Source organism: Protopterus annectens, chromosome 13.part0 (genome assembly GCF_019279795.1).
Source record: "Protopterus annectens isolate FY-2018-M chromosome 13.part0, PAN1.0, whole genome shotgun sequence".
Taxonomy (NCBI): Eukaryota; Metazoa; Chordata; order Ceratodontiformes; family Protopteridae; genus Protopterus; species Protopterus annectens.
Genome location: NC_056747.1, coordinates 109,592,208 through 109,613,689, shown reverse-complemented (window position 1 = coordinate 109,613,689; position 21,482 = coordinate 109,592,208). Strand labels below are relative to the sequence as shown.

At 38.6% G+C, this 21,482-nt stretch overlaps 1 protein-coding gene across 1 annotated transcript in view; it reads right to left on the bottom strand.

Moving 5' to 3' along the window:
- Positions 1-21,482, bottom strand: part of LOC122787839 (dedicator of cytokinesis protein 7-like) — a 4,057,077-nt gene that overhangs the window by 1,702,008 nt on the left and 2,333,587 nt on the right. The gene's annotated exons all lie outside the window — the stretch shown is intronic.

Genomic DNA, 21,482 nt, shown 5'->3' with positions numbered 1-21,482 from the left:
AGTATGGAAATAGAATCTAGCATAAGAAGCACAGATGTAGTTACTTTTAATACCAGGTAAATTGCATAATAAAAGTCTATACAGCATGCACATTACATGTCATTTACTACCTTGATGAAACATCATAGTATAGGTAGTCCTCCCTTAGAATGGTGATGTTTTGTTGATGTGCGGTAAGGACTGTAATAACTAGCAGACCAGGTTGTGGTATTTATATATATATATATATATATATATATATATATATATATATATATATATATATATATATATCCATGTATGCATCTACATATTTTCTTAGTGATTCACAGATAATTATGTGATAACGAATAAGTTAGATGCACTTCAGGCCTGTGATAGTCCACTTCCCTCTTCTTTCATACAGTCACATGAATAGAGACACTTTGTGCTGTTTTGTCCTTTACCCCAGTGCCCCTAATAATGCACTTGCCATTGCCAACAGTCAGATTATCACCATGACAATTAATCTGCACATTAGCTACCCATAATAATAAATTGCACCTATATTATATTTTACTATGCCCTAACATGCATAGTCATATGGTAGCAGTCATTTGAATGCAATTACAACCTAACCTGCATAGTGCCATGGTAACCATCTGTTGGATAGTACTACAACCTAACCTGTATAATGTCATAGAAGCCATCTGTTGGATATCACAGCAATCTAACCTGCACAGTACAATGTTAGCACGCTGCTGGATGTTATTACAAGCTAACCTGCATAATGCCAAGATTCAAATCTGTTGGATGTTGTCACACCTTAACCTGCATAATGCATGATTCAAATCTGTTGGATATTGTCACACCCTAACCTGCATAATGCCAAGATTCAAATCTGATGGATGTTGTCACACCCTAACCTGCATACTGCCATGATACAAATCTGCTGGACGTTGTCATACCCTAACCTGCATAATGCCATGTTACAAATCTGTTGGATGTTGTCACACCCTAACCAGCATAATGCCATGATACAAATCTGTCGGATGTTGTCACACTCTAACCTGCATAATGCCATGGTAGAAATCTGTCGGATGTTGTTACATCCTAACCTACATATTGCCATGATACAAATCTGTTGGATGTTGTCACACCCTAACCTACGTACTGCCATGATACAAATCTGTCGAATGTTGTCACACCCTAACCTGCATACTGCCATGATACAAATCTGTTGGATGTTGTCACACCCTAACCTGCATAATGCCATGATACAAATCTGTCGGATGTTGTCACACCCTAACCTGCATAATGCCATGATACAAATCTATCGGATGTTGTCACATCCTAACCTGCATAATGCCATGGTAGAAATCTATTGGATGTTGTCACATACTAACCTGCATACTGCCATGTTACAAATATATTGGATGTTGTCACACCCTAAGCTGCATACTGCCATGATACAAATCTGTTGGATGTTGTCACACCCTAACCTGCATACTGCCATGATACAAATCTGTTGGATGTTGTCACACCCTAACCTGCATAATGCCATGATTCAACTCTGTTAGATGTTGTCACACCCTAACCTGCATAATTCCATGATACAAATCTGTCGGATGTTGTCACACCCTAACCTGCATAATGCCATGATACAAATCTGTTAGATGTTGTCACACCCTAACCTGCATACTGCCATGATAGAAATCTGCTGGACGTTATCATACCCTAACCTGCATAATGCCATGTTACAAATCTGTTGGATGTTGTCACACCCTAACCTGCATAATGCCATGATACAAATCTATCGGATGTTGTCACATCCTAACCTGCATAATGCCATGGTAGAAATCTATTGGATGTTGTCACATACTAACCTGCATACTGCCATGTTACAAATATATTGGATGTTGTCACACCCTAAGCTGCATACTGCCATGATACAAATCTGTTGGATGTTGTCACACCCTAACCTGCATACTGCCATGATACAAATCTGTTGGATGTTGTCACACCCTAACCTGCATAATGCCATGATTCAACTCTGTTAGATGTTGTCACACCCTAACCTGCATAATGCCATGTTACAAACCTGTCAGATGTTGTCACACCCTAACCTGCATAATGCCATGATACAAATCTGTCGGATGTTGTCACACCCTAACCTGCATAATGCCATGATACAAATCTACTGGATGTTGTCACATCCTAACCTGCATAATGCCATGGTAGAAATCTATTGGATGTTGTCACATACTAACCTGCATACTGCCATGTTACAAATATATTGGATGTTGTCACACCCTAAGCTGCATACTGCCATGATACAAATCTGTTGGATGTTGTCACACCCTAACCTGCACACTGCCATGATACAAATCTGTTGGATGTTGTCACACCCTAACCTGCATAATGCCATGATTCAACTCTGTTAGATGTTGTCACACCCTAACCTGCATAATGCCATGTTACAAACCTGTCAGATGTTGTCACACCCTAACCTGCATAATGCCATGATACAAATCTGTCGGATGTTGTCACACCCTAACCTACATAGTGCCATGATACAAATCTGTTGGATGTTGTCACACCCTAACCTGCATAATGTCATGATACAAATGTGTTGAATGCTGTCACACCCTAACCTGCATAATACCATCATACAAATATGTCGGATGTTGTCACACCCTAACCTGCATAATGTCATGATACAAATCTGTTGGATGTTGTCACACCCTAACCTGCATAATGCCATGGTAGAAATCTGTTGGATGTTGTCACACCCTAACCATAGCTGTCAACCTCTTAGCACAAAAAAATCTAGGCAAAGCCAAACATTTTAAATACTGCTGTTATAAACTTAGAAAGTTGCTAGAATAAAGGTATTGTGTTACCATGCACTTTCTGAAGGATATAAGGTCAGAAACTCAAATGTTTATCACTTAGTGAATTCATCCCTCACTGATTTGCCACAGAAATCCAGAAAATCACAAATTTTATGAGGAATACACCAAAAATATGAGGCAAAAATCTGGACATTCTGTGAAAATCTGTATAGTTGATTGGTATGACCCTAACCTGCATAGTGCTATTACAGCAGTCTGTTGGATGTTATCACACCCTAACCTGCATAGTGCCATGATAGCAGTCTGCTGGATGTTAATACAACTGCAAGCCGATATGGTAGCAGTCTGTCAATCTATAGTTGGGAAGATGACCTACTCCTATCTCCAACTTTTGTTGCCTACTTAAACCTTGGAGAAAGTTTTACTACATTTTTAAGTGTTACAACTCTTTTCACTTGCACAGATAAGATAACAGAAAGGGCACTGTCGGAGTAATGTAGTGGTATTTTCTATGTTGTAAGTTTAAAAATGTTTACATTTGTGTAATATGTAGCTACAGATTAAGCAATGTGATATAATTACTTCGTCTCGTATTAAAAATGAAAAGAAAAATATCAGTGTTTGTGTCCCAAGAAAGGGACACAGTAATAAAAACACCGGCAGGGATGTCAGAGGGGTCATTTATTGTCTTTGTTGTTTGACTTTCAAAATACTATCTGCGATGTTCTTGAACTCTCAGTATTGTGTTTGTACTGATATTCCCAGCCAAGAATAGCATGTCAGCTCGTGAATTTCCATAGAGTGCGGAAAATCATACTTAAGTGTGTTGAAAAGAACAAACAACTGCCTATTGGATACACACCGCAGAATAATTCTATTACATGAGGGATTTTAGAGGTTTTGGAGACTATCACTTCAGTAGAACAAGTGCACTCTTCAGTGCTGTCTGAACAGAGCAGATTTGATTTTAATAAATGGTTTTGCATAATGATAACAATACAAAAGGGCCAGAGGGTAGATTCAAACTGGGAGACACAGCCATACAAGAAGGATTTCAGATCCCTCGCATATGTGCTCACCTTCTCTTGAGCCTATGGACTATAGGAGTCTAATCCTTTGCATTACAAGATATCGGTTTCTTTGCCTTTCCTTAATAAGAAAACTGAACTTTCTATCTTCAAACATCCGTAGTCTGATGATTTCTTAAGGACCCACAAACTTTGCATTGAGTACATATGGAAATATTTCTAAGTATGTATTTAATTGATTTTTATCTTCCTTTCTCTGTGTGTATGTATGAGAGAGAGAGAGAGAGCTAGATCTATAAATATATATACACATATATATATATATATATATATATATATATATATATACATACATACACACACACACACACACACACACATATATATATATATATATATATATATGTGTGTATGTTTACACACATACACACAGACACAGCAGATATACATGTTCTTGTGCTTTTGAAGTGTAAGCAAGTTTTTTTTCCAATGGCTTGTAGAAATATCCAAAAGCAAATATACATCAGGTGACTCCCTTTACTCAAGTGCAGTTGCCAAAATCTGGAACTCCCTCCCCCTTGAAATCAGAATGCAAGATAACAAATCTAACTTCAAAAATCAACTGAAGTCCTACCTAACCAATTCCTGTATATTCAACTGTCAAGACCCAGACTAACTAACATTATCCTTGTTATCTCATTTTTAACAAAGATTCTGTGGCTATTCCCTTGATGAAAATAACTAACACCCCCCCTTGCTCACACCCACTTTCCTACAGCCCCTTAAGTAACTATCACACCCCTCACCTGATAATTACAAAGAAATTACACAAAGAGAAAATGTTAGCAAGGATCTGTTCAAACTATAAAGCAGAATTAACCACCTCTAACTTAAAGCTGAAGTTTCTCCTTTTATAATAGCCTCTAGCTCAAATCCAAGCTTCTCCTATGTCTGTAAAACTGTATACATCTCCTGTCAACCATACTCCTATTATCCCTCCCCACAGCAACCATCCTAACTTCCTACCAACATTTCTTCAGCTGGAATCTAAACTCTAAGTCTCCCACCAAACCCAACTACCTGGCACCTCATTCAGAATTATCTCATATCTCGCCAGCCATGTACAGTAACTCCATTGCAAATCTAGCCCCATACCACTCTAAAGGACATGTCGGTGTACAATATGATCTATTACCAAATACCTGTTGACTCTTGTTAATCTAGCATCTCAACTGATATTCAATGGCGATATCCATCCAAATCCGGGCCTCCCTCTAACTCCACCATCACCCTCAATCCCGAGCCCACACCACCTGACCTCCATAAGAAAACATGCAGACCTACTCATTATTAGCATTAACATTAGAAGTATGCTGAACAAAATAGACAAACTCAACCAACTCTTTCACTATATGCCCCTGACACTAATTTAGTACTCCTTACAGAAACGTGGCTCAAACCTCGCAACAAAGATAATGAAATATTTCCACCAGGGTACAATATAATTAGAAGGTATTCTGACAAACCAAGAACCAACAGTACAAAAAAGGAGATGAGGCAACAACACAGGAACCAGGACAAGTATAATTTATTCCAAGTTTAAGTGCTTTCGTCAAAGTATAGCCAAAGACTTCTTCAGAAACTCAATTCCAGATTCTGAATGATGGAAATCATTCATCATACTAAAGAAATACATTTCATAATACTATGAGGCTGTATCACCACTTATCGAAATAACCACTTTACAACGTCTTGCCCATTTCTTTGAATCCAAGCGCCACTCTTACATAATACGTAACAAATCTCAACAGAGACCAATGTAACAATAACAATATAATTAGGACAAACATATTATCTAAGACAGGAAGTGGTGTTGCCCTTCTTTTCAAAAACAACCTCAACATTGATCGTATTAACGTGCACATCTCTATATTTAACAATGCAGAGACTCTTTTCACCAAGGTAAAAATTAACCAACTAAAACAGCTGAACCTACTAGATATATATATATATATATATATATATATATATATATATATATATATATATATATATAGGGGACTTTAATATAGACTGGTCCTCCCTTAATTCACCTCTACTCTACAAGCATATAAATCTCTATGGTTTCAGGCAGCTAATACAAACTCCCACCCATATAGGTAAATCTACAAATAAAGAGTTGATACTAGACTGGATACTTACTAACTATCCATCCTCAGCACAACAATTTGGTACACTACCCAACACACTAAGTGATCACGTCCCCACCTTTGTACTAAGACAATACATTAAACTCACAAAAAAACTGTCCCTCCAACAAATATGCTACTCAAAAAAACTTCAAATCAGATGATTTCATAAAAGCCTTGAACTACTACAACTAGTCTCTACTTACCTGCCTTCCACTGGACATGGCAGTAGACCACGTTAACTCTACCATTCTAGATATACTTAATCATCTTGCCTCTCCTAAAACAATTAGAGTTAAATCCAACTATGCCCCCTGGCTCTCCAAAACCACCTGTCTACTTCTAAAAGAAAGAGATAAGGGCTGGGGCACCTGGCGTAACAATAAAACAAATTCAAATAGGCAAATATTCCTTGAACTGAGAAATAAAGCTAAAAAACAAATAAGGAATGATCAAAAGGCACTACACTGAAATCTAAACTAAACACAAATCAAACCCACAGAAATTCTGCGTGGCTATTAGAAAAATTCTACAACCAGATAAAACTAGTACCCCCACCTCCAAACATAAATGGTACCACTAACAACATAGCTATCCAATTCAATGAATACTTCACCAATTTGATTCTTAAATTGATTACTCATTCTACCACCACTAGTCTCACAAATCTACAAAATACCCCAAACAACTAAAACCTCTTTTCACTCAGACCAGTCTCAACCAGTCTCATCTATAAACACCTGTCCAAACTAAAGCCTACTACCTTTGCAGCAGACAAACTTACAGCTGAATACCTATGGATCGCAGCCAAAGCCATCGCCAACCCTGTTTCCATATTAATTAATAGATGCAATCAGTACCTTCCCTCTAGAAAATCTTACATAATTCCATTACAAAACGGTGGTTCATCAACTGAATTATCCAACTAGTGACCAATAGCCATATTATCCCCATTGTCAAAAATATTGGAAAAATGTATACACTCACGGATACTAAACTATCTCTTATCTAACAACCTCCTTGCCAAAACACAACACTGGTTCCCACCCATGCCATAGCACTACCACCATTCTCATCAGTTTTACTAACGCTGTCAATCAACAACGGAACCTAGGTAATCTATTCTCAACTGTCTTTCTAGACCTATCTAAAGCATTTGATATGGTCTCTCACAACAAACTCCTAACTGTCCTCTCTGAACTCAATCAAGGTAAATCCACCCTGCTCTGCTTTAAAGACTCTCTCTCTCCAATAGCCAAAAAAAGTTAAATGGATGGACTACCTATCTCTCCTCCTTCCAATTACCCTAGGCATATCACAGGGATCTATACTTGGATCCCTATTTTTCACCATTTTCAAACAACCTACACACAGCCACCCATCAAGCAACTTTGGTCCAATATGATGATGATGTCACACTAATCTGCTCAGCTCCCTCTCTCCAAGTTCTTCAAGAAAAAACCCAGGAAGCCTTCACCGCTATAGAAACCTGGCTGTCAAACTCTCAACTTATTCTACATCCCCCCCATAAAAACTCATGCTTTTCTATCCTTCCAAAGCAACTGAACCCACTCCCCCTTTTAAAATGTTATCTACGGACAACACCTTCATTATCCCAGTCCACAAACCAGACTACAAGGGATAATCATAAACTAAAGTCTTAAATTCGATAAACATATAGCCCAGATCATAACTAAGGTTCATAAAAAACTTGTCACCATTTATCACTGCAAAAACTACATGACCACAGACAGTAAAGCCATCACAGCAGGAACTCACCTACTCTCCACAATACTATATTCATCCCCTATTCTAGCCAACCTAAAAAAAGGTGACTTAAACAAATTAACCACTTGCTATAACAAAATAGCAAAATTCACTACCAGCTCCTCCTATCAATCCCATCACTGGCAAGCCCTTAAGCAATTAAGTTCACTAGAATTACCCAACTTATTAAACTTTAACCAATTTACCATGGCACATCAAATAGTCTACCACCCCACTAAAACACCAGCTCTAACAGGCCTACTCAACCCCTACAACAACAACTGCCAACTAAGATCCACAAACAAAGCGCTTGTAGAAATATCCAAAAGCAAATATACATCAGGTGACTCCCTTTACTCAAATGCAGTTGCCAAAATCTGGAACTCCCTCCCCTTTGAAATCAGAATGCAAGATAACAAATCTAACTTCAAAAATCAACTGAAGTCCTACCTAACCAATTCATGGATATTCAACTGTCAAGACCCAGACTAACTAACGTAATAAATACATAGTCCTTTCTCATAAACAAACTCTACAACAGAAGGAGGAAACTGATGCGGAATAAGGTGAAGTCCCAAGACTGGAAAAACTCCCTTATCAGCCTCAACAAAAAGTTGAGATCCCTCATCAAATCCACTAAAGCTAGCTATGAAAACAGAATTGCAGCAGATAGTAAAGACAACCACAAGGCCTTCTATAGTTATGTAAAGAATCTCCATGGCAATACCCAGATTTGCTCTGAGCTACTGCACAATGGTACCTTCTATACTGAGCCACCAGATATTGCCAGTATACTGGCCGACAGATTCTGTGCCAACTTTACCCCCCCCCCAATGAACCAATCACAATACCAGTAGATTGCCAGGCACCCAGTATAAGTGCTGCGCAGGTTAAAACAGCACTGTCCAAGGCCAAGAATACAGCTTCTATGGGACCTGACAATATCCCTGGCTGTGCTCTACATGAACTACAGAGTCAATTGGCACCTCATCTGTGTGCCCTGGTTCAATCACAGTCTCACCTCAGGTTTTGTCCCTACCGAATGGCGCACTGCTACAGTCATCCCTCTCCACAAAGGAGGAGTGACTACAGACCCTAGGAACTATCGTCCCATTAGCCTGATGAGTCTGATATGCAAAGCAATGGAACGCATTATCATGGACCTAATAAACAAGGATATAGAGAATCTCCAAACTCCAGATCCCACACAGTTTGGTTTTGTGAAGGGTAGATCATGCCTGCTCAAATTCGTCGACTTTTTTGAGTCAGTTGCCAGAGCTGTGGATTAAGACAAGGTGGTTCATACAGCCTAATTAAGATCTGGCCAAGGCTTTTGATACCATTCCCCACTCAGGAATCATAGAAAAACTCACTAAGCTTGGCATCAAACCCTATATCACTATGTGGGTTGCAAACTGGCTCACAGATAAAACCCACAGTGTGAAAGTAATTGACTCCAAGTCAGACTGCCGATTAGCCACAAGTGGTGTCCCACAGGGTTTGGTCCTGGGTCGTCTCCTGTTTGGTATCTACTTCTCTGAATTCCACGCCAACACGAAGGGACTCTGGCTGATAAAGTTCACAGACAATTGCAAGTTAGAAGCTATTATTAACTCCCCATGTGATGTTGACATCCTACAGAATGGCCTCACTGAGACCAACGACTGGTGTCACAACCATGGCCTTAAGCTCAATGCCAAAAAATGTGTCATCATCCCCTTTGGGAAAAATCCAGTTCCCATGAATTACTACAATGATGGTAGTCCACTGAACACAGAAGGTGTTATAAGAGATCTGGGAACACAGGTTGACATCAACCTCTCTTTTGATAACCACATTCCCACTGTGGTCTGAAAGTCCTTCTATGTGGCACATCTCATTACTAAAGGTTTTGCATCCAAGAAGAAAGAGGTCATTGTCTCCCTCTACACTTCCCTCATTAGGCCAATCATTGAGTACAATGTCCCATTTGGCATGTATCTCACTAGACACCTGCAACAACTGGAGAGGCCGCAAAAGTCCCTCACAAAGAGGATACTAGGCCTTAAACACTTGTCCTATACGGACAGACTCAAAAAACTCTAACTATTCTCTGTCCCATATCACCTACTTAGAGGCAATCTCTGCTTGACTTAACAAAGCCATGTCTGACCCAGCTCTGTTAAAAATGCTACATGTAAAGAAATCCCAATCCCTCCGCACCACATGCTCCAGAAACCTCAACCTCATTACCACAATTAATAGAGCATGCTGGAGGGACAGGTTCATAACCTAGAGATTGGCCATGCTATGGAACAGACTTCCCATACATGTGAAGCAGAGCACCTCACTAACCCTCTTAAAGAGAAATCTTAATGAGTGGATGAGAAAGAGAAAATTCAGTCCAGGGGTAACTCCAGTGGGTCTACTGGACAGAGGCACTGGGAACTAAGGTCAGGTGGCACTATGCCAGGGTAATCCTATGGCTAAGCTTGTAAAGGCCCCAGGGCCATTAGCCTAGTACACACATATGAACCTATAATTAGTTGTAAATGGTGAATTCCATGATAAAGTACTACAGTTGCACCAGGCATGACACTTCAGTGTACATCACTATCTCACATTAACCACCTGTACCTTACTTTCTGGGTATTGTTTTAATGTATTCAGTAAAGACTATATTGAATGTTTTGAATATTTTTTATACCATGAATATGTTGATCATTGCATTGAATGACTTGAATACTTTTTTGTATTGTGATGCACTACATGGAGCTTTTCTCCCCAGGCCTCTGCTGAAAATGGACAATTTCTGCCCAGTCAGACTTTCCTAGTAAACAAATGTAAAATAAAATAAATAAATGAAAACTGAAAACAATGCATTTATGTTTATTTTTCCCTTAAGCGAATATTTTGTGTAACCCAGGTGCATGTTCTTGCTCTAAACAGCAGCTGTCCTACCTCCCACTATCCAGATTCTAATGAATTACACAGCACTCATCCAACCCATCCCTAGTACACTGCATAACCCTCACATAAACACAAACTCTATCACTAAAACTACTATCCAGGTCCATAACCCTAACATGAATCCTTACTCCCAAGTCATACCCTTAAAATTCCCTCTTGTGCTGTAAACCTAAATTCCCAGAATGCTTCCTAACCCTAAACCTCCACATGCACTCCTTACACCTAAATTCCCTAAGCACTCACAAACACCAAAACTACCCTGTCACCACTTAAAGCTAAATTCTCTGACAGTTCCCTAACCCTAGAACTCCCCTCCCACTCCCTAAACCTATATTGCTTAATTGTTCCCTAAGCCTAAATTCCACTCCAGTTCCCTAAACTTAAATACCCCTCCCAAATGCTGGCTAAACGTAACCTCTCCACAGCTGCTGGCCTTACATTACTTGAACTTGTATATGTGTCCAAGCAGTAGCTTCCATTTCCCCCATGGAAATGCCACACCTTGTTCAAACACGTATTTGAGTTTAAACATGAGTGGCAGCCTATGCAGGCTGCAGCATGATCAAATCCATTGTTGGGAGACACTGATCCACAAAAAACTGTAAAAAAACTGCTGTATAAGACTTTTTCAAGGAATAAGAAAACCGAAGCTAAATATTAATACTGTTGAAAGAAAATGAATGTCCAGTTTACCCTTACTGGAAGCTTAGGTTCATAGGTTCATAGGTTCATAGATTAGTACTAAGCTAACTGCCCTTGCGAGCCATTTTAAGCTTAGCCAATTATCCCTTGTGAGACTCAAACCCTACACCTTGTGTTTGTAAGGCAAATACCTTAACCACTAGGCCACCCTCCCAACCCAAAATATGTTTACATATATTTATGTTTATCTGTGGCAGACAAATGCCTTATGAGGTTCAGACAAACTTTGTTTCATAAGTACATTAAGAGGTACCTAAATGTCAGCACTGCTGTCTTTATCACATGCTAAGTGTGTTACGCAAGTCTGATTAAAAGGGGAACCTGAACTTCGGTACAGTCAGTTTCATAATATGTAGTCACAGTGATCGCTACAAAGTTACCTTTATGTCAACATGATCAGGAGAAAGTGTTTTCAAACAAAATGCCTTTACTTCGTATTAATATAGAAATATAAATTATTTGTGTGTGTGTGTGTGTGTGTGTGTGTGTGTGTGTGTGTGTGTGTGTGTGTGTGTGTGTCTATATATCTATAGAGGGGCCTGCTTTGAAAGGTCGAAATTCAGTCTGCCAACACCAGAATATCGAAGTTTGGAAACTTGAACATCCTTAATGGAGATTGTTATACAGCATGGAACAGGAAATTTACCGTTTTCCTCACTGTAGTACAATCTCGGAGTTGGAATATTTATTTAGCAGGGGGTGCAGGGGGGCTTACCCTCCTGCAAAAATATTATTTTTTTTTATATTATTAAAAGTTTCAAAGTTCTAAAACTTCAATATTCTGTACTCGGTGGACTGGATTTCAAAGTTTTGGAATTTTGACCTTTCAAAGTAGATCCATATAAAGACAGTGCCGGTGTTAAACTTTCAAAATACACAAATTCCGAATGTTAAGGCAAAATAAAACAGTTCAAGTCACAGATTTGAATACACAAAATAAACACAAATTTGAAGAAAAGCAAAACCCCCTGCACACCCCCAAACCCCCTGCTAATTATATAGTACAACTATGAGATCTCACTACAGTGAGGAAAGGGCAAATTCCTTGATCACCACTGTACAGTGATGTCACATACAGAAACAGCATGACCATTAGAAAAGTTCAAGTTGACAAGATGACCATTTGAATAGAAACCAAACATTTGTATGGGTGTGGCTGAGGTAGCTGAATGGTGTGATCAACCAGTTTTATATATAAATATATATATATATATATATATATATATATATATATATACACACACACATATGGATTCACTTCATAATCTCGAAATACTGAAACATCGAATTTCCGTATCTTGAAACTATGAAACTGAATCCACAAAACACCGAAACTCCAAAACCGCGAAATTCAAAACACAGAACAAACTGCATACACTACACCATACATACACCAAAACACCCACATCACATGGGTGCCCCCCACATCCCCCCTACTTGTATATACTAACTCCGAAATCGCACAAACAGGAAACAAAAGCAAACTCACACATGCACATTCTCCAGTCCCTCACACACACATCAAACATATCAGCACACTCAAACACACTCTAACCCCCACTCAAATCCATTACAAAACACTCACTTACCTGACAAAACACCTAGATCCACACATGGCACCGCACACCATAAACACACAATCCCGGACATTACTTAGTGTAAGGCCATAACCGCGAATTCGAGATATTCAAATTCGCGATTATGAACTTTCGCTATTTTAAACATTCGGGTTTATATTCTTGAGATACTGAAATTCAACATTTCAGTATTTCGAGATTATAAACGGCTCCCATACATACACACACACACACATATATATATATATATATATATATATATATATATATATATATATATATATACATACACACACACACACACACATATATATATATATATATATATATATATATATATATATATATATATATATATATATATATGGGTTTATATTAGGTGAACGAAAACACTGCTGTGCGGATCTCAGTTGAGCAACACATAAGCGAAAACAGCTAATTTTGAATCCCATTAACTAAACAAGTCAAACACGTAAACTGTCACTAAGCCCCCCTGCACCCCCCACAACCCCCTACTTAAATATACCAACTCAGAGATTGCACTAAATTGAAGTAAAAGGACGAATTCCCAACGGCGATCTCCATTCATTCTTGCGATATTAGCGTTTTTCTCTTATTATGTCGCTCAACTGAGATTTCCAAGTTTTTCAAATAAACTCTCACAGCATTCAAGACCCTTTATCTCTGAAAAGCAAAGATATAAGAAAGTCAAGCAAGCGATAACCTTGTAGCTCTTACACTACATGTAGTACTGTGTAACATACTGATGACATGTAGTGCATACCAGTCAACATTTTTCCACCTACATCAACATTCACTTACATTTCAGATATATTCAGTGCAAACTAATGCAATTATAAGTTGATTCCCTTCAGCTGCTAGTCCAGTAAAATGCATTTGCATTTCTTTCTTACCAGCTCCTGTGTAGAACCCCTAGGAGGAATGCAAATATTTACTGCACTTACTCCACAAACTTTAATTAGCTTACATCAATTAACATATTTTTCATTATTTTGAGTATCTCTACACGTAAACATCTAATGAGGTCCTTCAAGCTTTTCTGTTATAGCCCTCTACAGTGTTGGAAGCTTTGTTTTGAAAAGTGCTGTGAAGTCTTAACGCTGTTCGATATTACTGAGAAAGAAATAATCATATTTGTGTTCTGTTTTAAACTGCAGGAATTACAAGTTCAATCACACAAGAAAGTACACTATGTTTTATTCTAGTATAAATGGCAGTTGTTTTATCTTTGGGTTACATCATGCACTAAAAGCTATTTAAAACAAAATTATTGTTTAGGTCAAAATAGAATGATAAAACAAATGACTCTGCTGGGAAATGTGGTACATATCTTAAATTCTAACAATGAGTCAACAATTAACTGCATACAAAACTTGCGGTTAACCACTGCATGGCTGATATAAGAAAAATGAGATGGAGGTAGTGACTTCATCTCACTTGTTTTTCAGTGTTATGACCATGAACACACTGAAATTCAAAACCAATGAACTCACTGATGTTTGAAAAATATACACAAACTAGTCTATAGAAAGTCAGGAAAGCATAGATAAATACGGCTTGCCATAGACGCTGTTGGAATAAAGCCTTTCAAATAACTCTGTACCACAACTGAATAATTTATTTGTTTGTTTGTTAACCAGATAAGTAAAATGGTACTTCTCAGTGCCTTTTCACCAATATACCAGGCCATGACAGCAAGGAAAATGTGATATATGTATAGACATTGCAGTATAGTCAATCAGCCAGTGTGATTTAACAGGAGAAACCCAGAATGCCTAGAGATGCCAGCACAAACATGGTAAGAACACCCAAAACCCCAAACAGATCATGATGGGAAGTCAGGACTGAATCCCAAAACCTGTGAACCCTGGAACCTGGAGTTATGAGCACAGATCTTCCTAATCAACTCATATATTTAAATTAATCAGATTGATCCAGTACTATTTGTCTGGCTAGTTATCTCACAAACATATCTTGTTATCTATGTAATCAGAAAAACATTTGCTCTTAAAAACAAACTTTTGCAGTTTCACTATTGCAGATTGACACCATTACAATATTCACACAAAAACAAGGGATGGAACAAAGCTTATAAATTAAAAAGAAGTATACACTAATCAGTTGTGATACGACTTTAGTTGTGTCCCATAAGCCTAAGTTTGACTGCAGTGACCTTCTAGTAAAGTGCAACACTGAACAACTCTAAATGCACCTAAACTCTTGAGTCATTAATGAAGAAAGAGCCACAATGGATTGATTCAACAGACACAAGTGGATTTCACAAATCCATAGGAAGCAGAAGCTGCTATAATAAACAAGGGAAAGCTCAAAACTATGGTCTACACATAGCAGTCAGACTATATAGTTATGTTTGCTGGTAAGTCAGGAAATAAGTCCAGGTAACCTTTGGAGAAACACAATAAACCAAGTTTTCAGTAAAATCTACAAAAACAGAAGTATCAAAGGAACTCATGTATAGGACGTAGAGTGTTCATTGACTGGGTGATGGCACTTCAACATATATACATATATATATATATATATATATATATATATATATATATATATAAATATATATATATGTATGTATGTATATCAATATATATATATATATATATATATATATATATATATATATATATAAAAAACAATACTGTTGCTGTCCATAAACATGGGCCAGTCATATGTCCTTATCAGCATGCTAGGTGGACAGTTCACACTACACTGGTTTTTATAATCAGCTGAGGGCTCTGCACCAAAGTGTGTTTTGAGAATATGTGAATTTTTACATAGCTGGATGTTGCCAAAATGTTGAACTGTCACAATTATTTGTTAATAATAGTATGAAAGTGTACTGCAGGGGTATGAACATCTTGGATTTAGATGAATGATGTTTTGTGATATGACACGTTACACAACGATAGTAATGACAGTGATTTGGGCATGAGCGGTATTCTTGGATGTTGTTACAAACATAGTAGATGAAAAACCTCAGCATAATCGGAGTGATGACCCACTGGTTGTCCACAAGCTACTCTTACCTCTACTGCAAGAGAGGCATCAGTTGTTTCAGTACCAAACCTCTGAATGCATGCAATGCTTGCAAGTTTCCTAGTATAAAGTTATGTTTTTAATGGTGTATATGAGCAGCAAATATCTTACAAGGGTCAATGTTAAGCGTGAGTGGGTAACTCCATGTGCAGAATGTTTATGAATCTCTCCACATAATTATGCATAGCAAACCCAGCCTGCCCCATCCTCATCTCCCTCTCCCCCCACACTCATCTAAATACACTATATATCATCACCTTTACTCACCCTCCATAACAATCTATATTAGGTTCATACTAAACAGACTCCCTCCGGGGACACCAACCCCAACCCTGGCCCCTCTAACTCTACACCCAGCTCCCATATTCATCTACCACGTCCCTCCACCCCCAAGAGTTTTCATTTTATTACAGTCAACACTCAAAGCCTTAGAAATAAAATTCCCATCTTCCACACCTGGTTGCCCCATAACCAACCTGACATTGTTGCCATCACAGAGACCTGGCTTAAACCCCAATATAAAAAAATAACAAAATTCTCCCATCGGGTTACCAAATGCTACCCTTTGACAGACCCAACAAAAAAGGAGTAGCCATATTCTACTCCTACACTGTTACTCCCTACACCAATCACATTCCCAGGTTCACCATTTCTGAACTCTGCATTGGCCCTCCTCAATCTAAACAAACACAAATCCATGAACATTGCTGCCCTCTATATTTCCTCCAGGCAACAACATTCCTATTCTTGAAGACATACTCTTCTGGTTTTCAACTAACATTAAAAACGAAACATTAATTTTAGGTGATGTAAACATAAACTAGGCTACAATTAACTCTGAATCCCCTTCCCTAGATATCAACCTATATAACTACACTCAATTAATAAACTCCCCTAGCAGACCAAACAAAGGCAGAGCCACTGGTACTGTCATTGACTGGATCTTAGTGTCTCATCCAAACCTTATGTCAGATACTGGCACCTCCCCTGACTCTCTGGGTCTATGTTAAATATTCAAACATTCAAACTGTCAATTACCACATGGTCAAGACCATATGGTCAACATTTGGATGTTCGAATATAAAATAAAAAAAGAAAAGAAAAAAAAAAAGAAAAACACACCTTAACAGTGCGAGAAGGGGGGCAAGCTCCCCTCCGCCCCCCCCACCCCCCTACTTAAATATACCAACTCTGAGACCACTCTTCAGTTCAGAAAAGGGAAATTCTCCCATTCTGCACCATACGGCACCATTAAAAGTCAATCTTTGAACACTTGAAATGTCAAACATTTGGTCTCGACCATGTAATGTTCGACATTTTAAGCATTCAAAGAATTAGACATAGACCCGACTCTCTCAGCGACCACCTGCCTGCATTTGCTGACCGTCACTCCTCCTCCCCTCAAAAGCAACACCACTACATACAGTCTCGGAACCTCTCCAATTTTAACCCACAAATATTCATAGACTTGCCTAAAAGTTACAGATTGGTCACCCTTAAAAACTCTGCCTCTTAACAATGCCATTGATTACTTTAACAAAACCTTCCTGAACCTTCTTAATCTTGCTCCACTAAAAACTAAATGAGTTAAAGCTTCATCCTCCCCCTGGTTAACTAAAGAAACTACACAAATCATACACCTAAGAGATAAAAAGTGGAAACTTTACCATTAAAACAAGTCACCCTATGTCCTAATGGAAGTTAAACGACTCCATAATACTGTAAAACAACTAATAATCAAAAACCAAAAATCATACTATAGCAAACTTCAATCAGAACACATATCCAACCCTAGAAAATTCTGGGACTCAATCTTCTCCCTTCTACACCCAGGCAATAAGGACAATCCACCCCCTAACCTAAACCAAACTAATCTAGAAAATGTCTCTACTTTCAATACCTTCTTCATAGAATCCATAGCCAAACTTACTACCAACTTCTCTCACTACTCTCAACCCCCCATACCAATCTCCCTACATCTCCACCCAGTCTAAATACCCCATACCCTTACCTTCTCTCCTGTTTCTACAAAACAAAATAAAGAATCTCCTCCTCCAACTTAAACCATGCTCCCTGCCCCAGATAACTTACCCACAACTTTCCTCAGACTGTCTGCAGATGGCATCGCCTATCTCATCTCCATCATAATAAACAGACCCCTCACTCTAGAGACATGCTTTTATTATTCCACTCCATAAAGGAGGCAAAAACACTGACACTTCTACTTTTTTGCCCATAGCTATCCTTTCCCCATTATCAAAAATCATGGAGAAGTGTATTCAATCCCAAATGATGTCCTATCTGACCCAAAACAATCTACTAATCCACACAGCATGATTTCCGTCCCGGACACAGTACCGTTACTGCCCTTGTTTCCTTTCTAGATTCCATAAACATTGCTCTCAACTCGGGCAAAATAGTTTCTACTCTGTTCCTTGACCTCCCCAAAGCCTTTGATACAGTTTCCCACCTCTTACTACTATCCTAACTCTCCTCTCTCATCCTCTCCCCCCCCTACTATCACCTGGTTCATTAGTTACCTCTCTGAAAGACAGCAAGTCGTCAAATGGAAAACCTCACTCTCTTTCATTCTACACACCCCTACCAGTGTCCCCCAGGGTTCTGTTCTCAACCCCCTCCTCTTTAACATTTTCATTAATAACTTCCACCAGACTCTCTCTGATGCCACACTAACTCAATATGCTGACAATTCAACTATTATTTGTTCAGCAGACACCCCCTCTGACCTTCTTCTCAAAACTCAGCTAGCCTTCTCTAATACCGAAGCATGGATGCATAGTAATCACCTCGCCTTAAATGCCAACAAAACAAATTTAATGTTCTTCTCCCCATCCAAAAATGGGTCTATATCATATGTTCGAAGTTTTATAACTTCGAACATTAAAATATCGAATTTAAATGTTTGAAGTTATAAAACTTCAAACATATGTAAAAAAAAAACAAAAAACCCCAAAACTAACTTCTGTAGGCAGGGGAGCACGCCCCCCTGCACCCACCACACCCCCTACTCTCTAAATATACCAACTCGGTCTCGGAGTTGGTACATTTAAAGAGCAGGGGATGTGGGGGTGCAGGGGGCTTGTGCCCTGCCTACACTAGTCAGGTAATTTCCGTTTTTTTTTTTTTTTTTTTTTTATATGTTCGATGTTTGAAACTTAGACATTTAAAACATATAATATAGACCCTCCAAAAACACCAATATAGACAAAAACTCTTTCACAGTTACTGCTCAGAATAACAGCCCCACAGAAATAGTATCATATACCAAACTACTCTGTGTCATAATTGACGAAAATCTAAAATTTGACACCTATATCCAAACTATCATTAAAAAAACTTACCAAAAACTAGGTGTCCTGTATAGACACAATCAGTACCTTACCCCCTCCATCAGACACACCTTTATCTCTACTTACCTTTTACTCTCTCTTGTGTATGGTACCCCCCCAGTCACTAATTTTCAGCTAGGCTTACAGGCCAGACTGGAAGCCTGTTACAATAAAATCTCAAAGTTTGCCACCAACTCCAGAAACTCATCTCATCACTGTCTCTCTCTCTCTCCATTCTCTGCAATGGCTTGAACTTCCAAACTACCTCAAGCTCCTCAAACTTTCTACTGCTCACAAGCTCATTTTCAAACCCTCTAGTTGCCCCTCTATCTCCACCTCTTAAACCCCATACATTCCCAACCGGTCACTTAGATCAGAAAATCACAATCTTTATAAACCCCTCGACCCTCTGGCCACCTACTATTATCCTGCTCCTTAGCCAAATTCTGGAATTCTCTTCCTGCCTCCCTTTGAAATATTCAGAGCCACTCTAAGTTTAAAACTCTTCTTCAATCACATCTCTTCTCAAAGTGGGAATGTTCCTGTACCCTTACAACATAAACTCCTCAATAGTATCTCCCTCTCCATGTAGCACAGTGCTCCCTCACCCCTTGCCTCTACTTCTTCTCCTATCCTGTACCACATGACTCCTGCTATGCCCACTGCTTTCTCTACTATACACCATCCTTTACCTCTCCTACCTCTCCTTCTTCTCTCTGTCCTCTCCCCATATTTAAAAAAAAAACTTGTTTTTGTCTGTACATAATGCTCATGCTTCATCTGGCGTGCCCATACTTTCTAAATAATTGTTTGAATATATAAAACTTATTTTTTTCTACAACTAACTGCATAATATTTGTGTATGCTGACACTGTTCTACTATTTAATAACTCAGTATAACTTTTGCATAAATATGATCTTTTTTTTCTCCCTGGGCCGCCATCCAAAAAATGGGCCTACACTCTGTAAATAATGTTTTGACTATATGAATCTCGGTTTTTGGTAACTCATTTACCTAAAAGTAGATATGTTGCATCTTATCCTTTAACTAACTGCATATTATCTTTTGTATGTTCTACTGCCTTATAACTTTTCACATAAAATTTTTCATATAATTGATTACATCTGTGGAGCTTTTCTCCCAGGGCCTCCACTGAAAACAGGCTCTTCCAGGCCAAGTGGACTATCCCGGTCATCAAACTGTAATAACTAAATAAATAAATAAACCTTGACGCAGACAAAAAGGCTAAATAAAACTGAGAGAGATATAATAACTCAATATGCACCATACAGTGCTTTACATAATTAGATGTTAATGAAAATCTAGACTATATTTATGTGCAACATTTGACATAGTCTCAGATATTCAGGAACAAACTGAGCATAATTGCAGTAAGCCTTTTGTGGCTAAGGCTATCAGCATGCTGTAGCCCGAAGGTGACCATCAATTAGCTAAGTAGAGTTTCATGACTCATAAAACTGTTAATTAGAAAGCCCACCCATGGAAATGTCAGGGTCTGCACAGAGCAGAAGATTCCTACAATGGCAGCTAGGACTTTCATGAAAAAACAGGCATGCAGGTAACATGTAAGTATGCACTTAACCATGTACACATGTGATATGTTGAAACACTACAGGAAAGGTTGCAAGTCACAGTACAAGACCTACAGCAATGGCTAAATCTATTTTTGACCATTAAAAGGAGTGGAAAATAGAATACTGAAAAGAAGAAAACGGGAGGGGGTGTAGCAAGCACAGGAACATACACAAGGGAAGCACAGGTCTGCTACAACTCCTCACATGTTATTTGCTCATGACAAACTTCCTTGCTGCCACTTACACAAAAAGGCAAGTCCTAAAACTCCCACTAACATGATGTCCCATAAATATTTAGTCCCCCAAACACCCTGTCCTACAAAACTGAACAATCATATCAAAATCCTAACCACAAAACTCCCTTGCCCTACTCTAAACCTAAAATCACCCTCCTGCTCCGTGACTTTGACTACCTTATCGTTCCCTAGCCATCAGACTC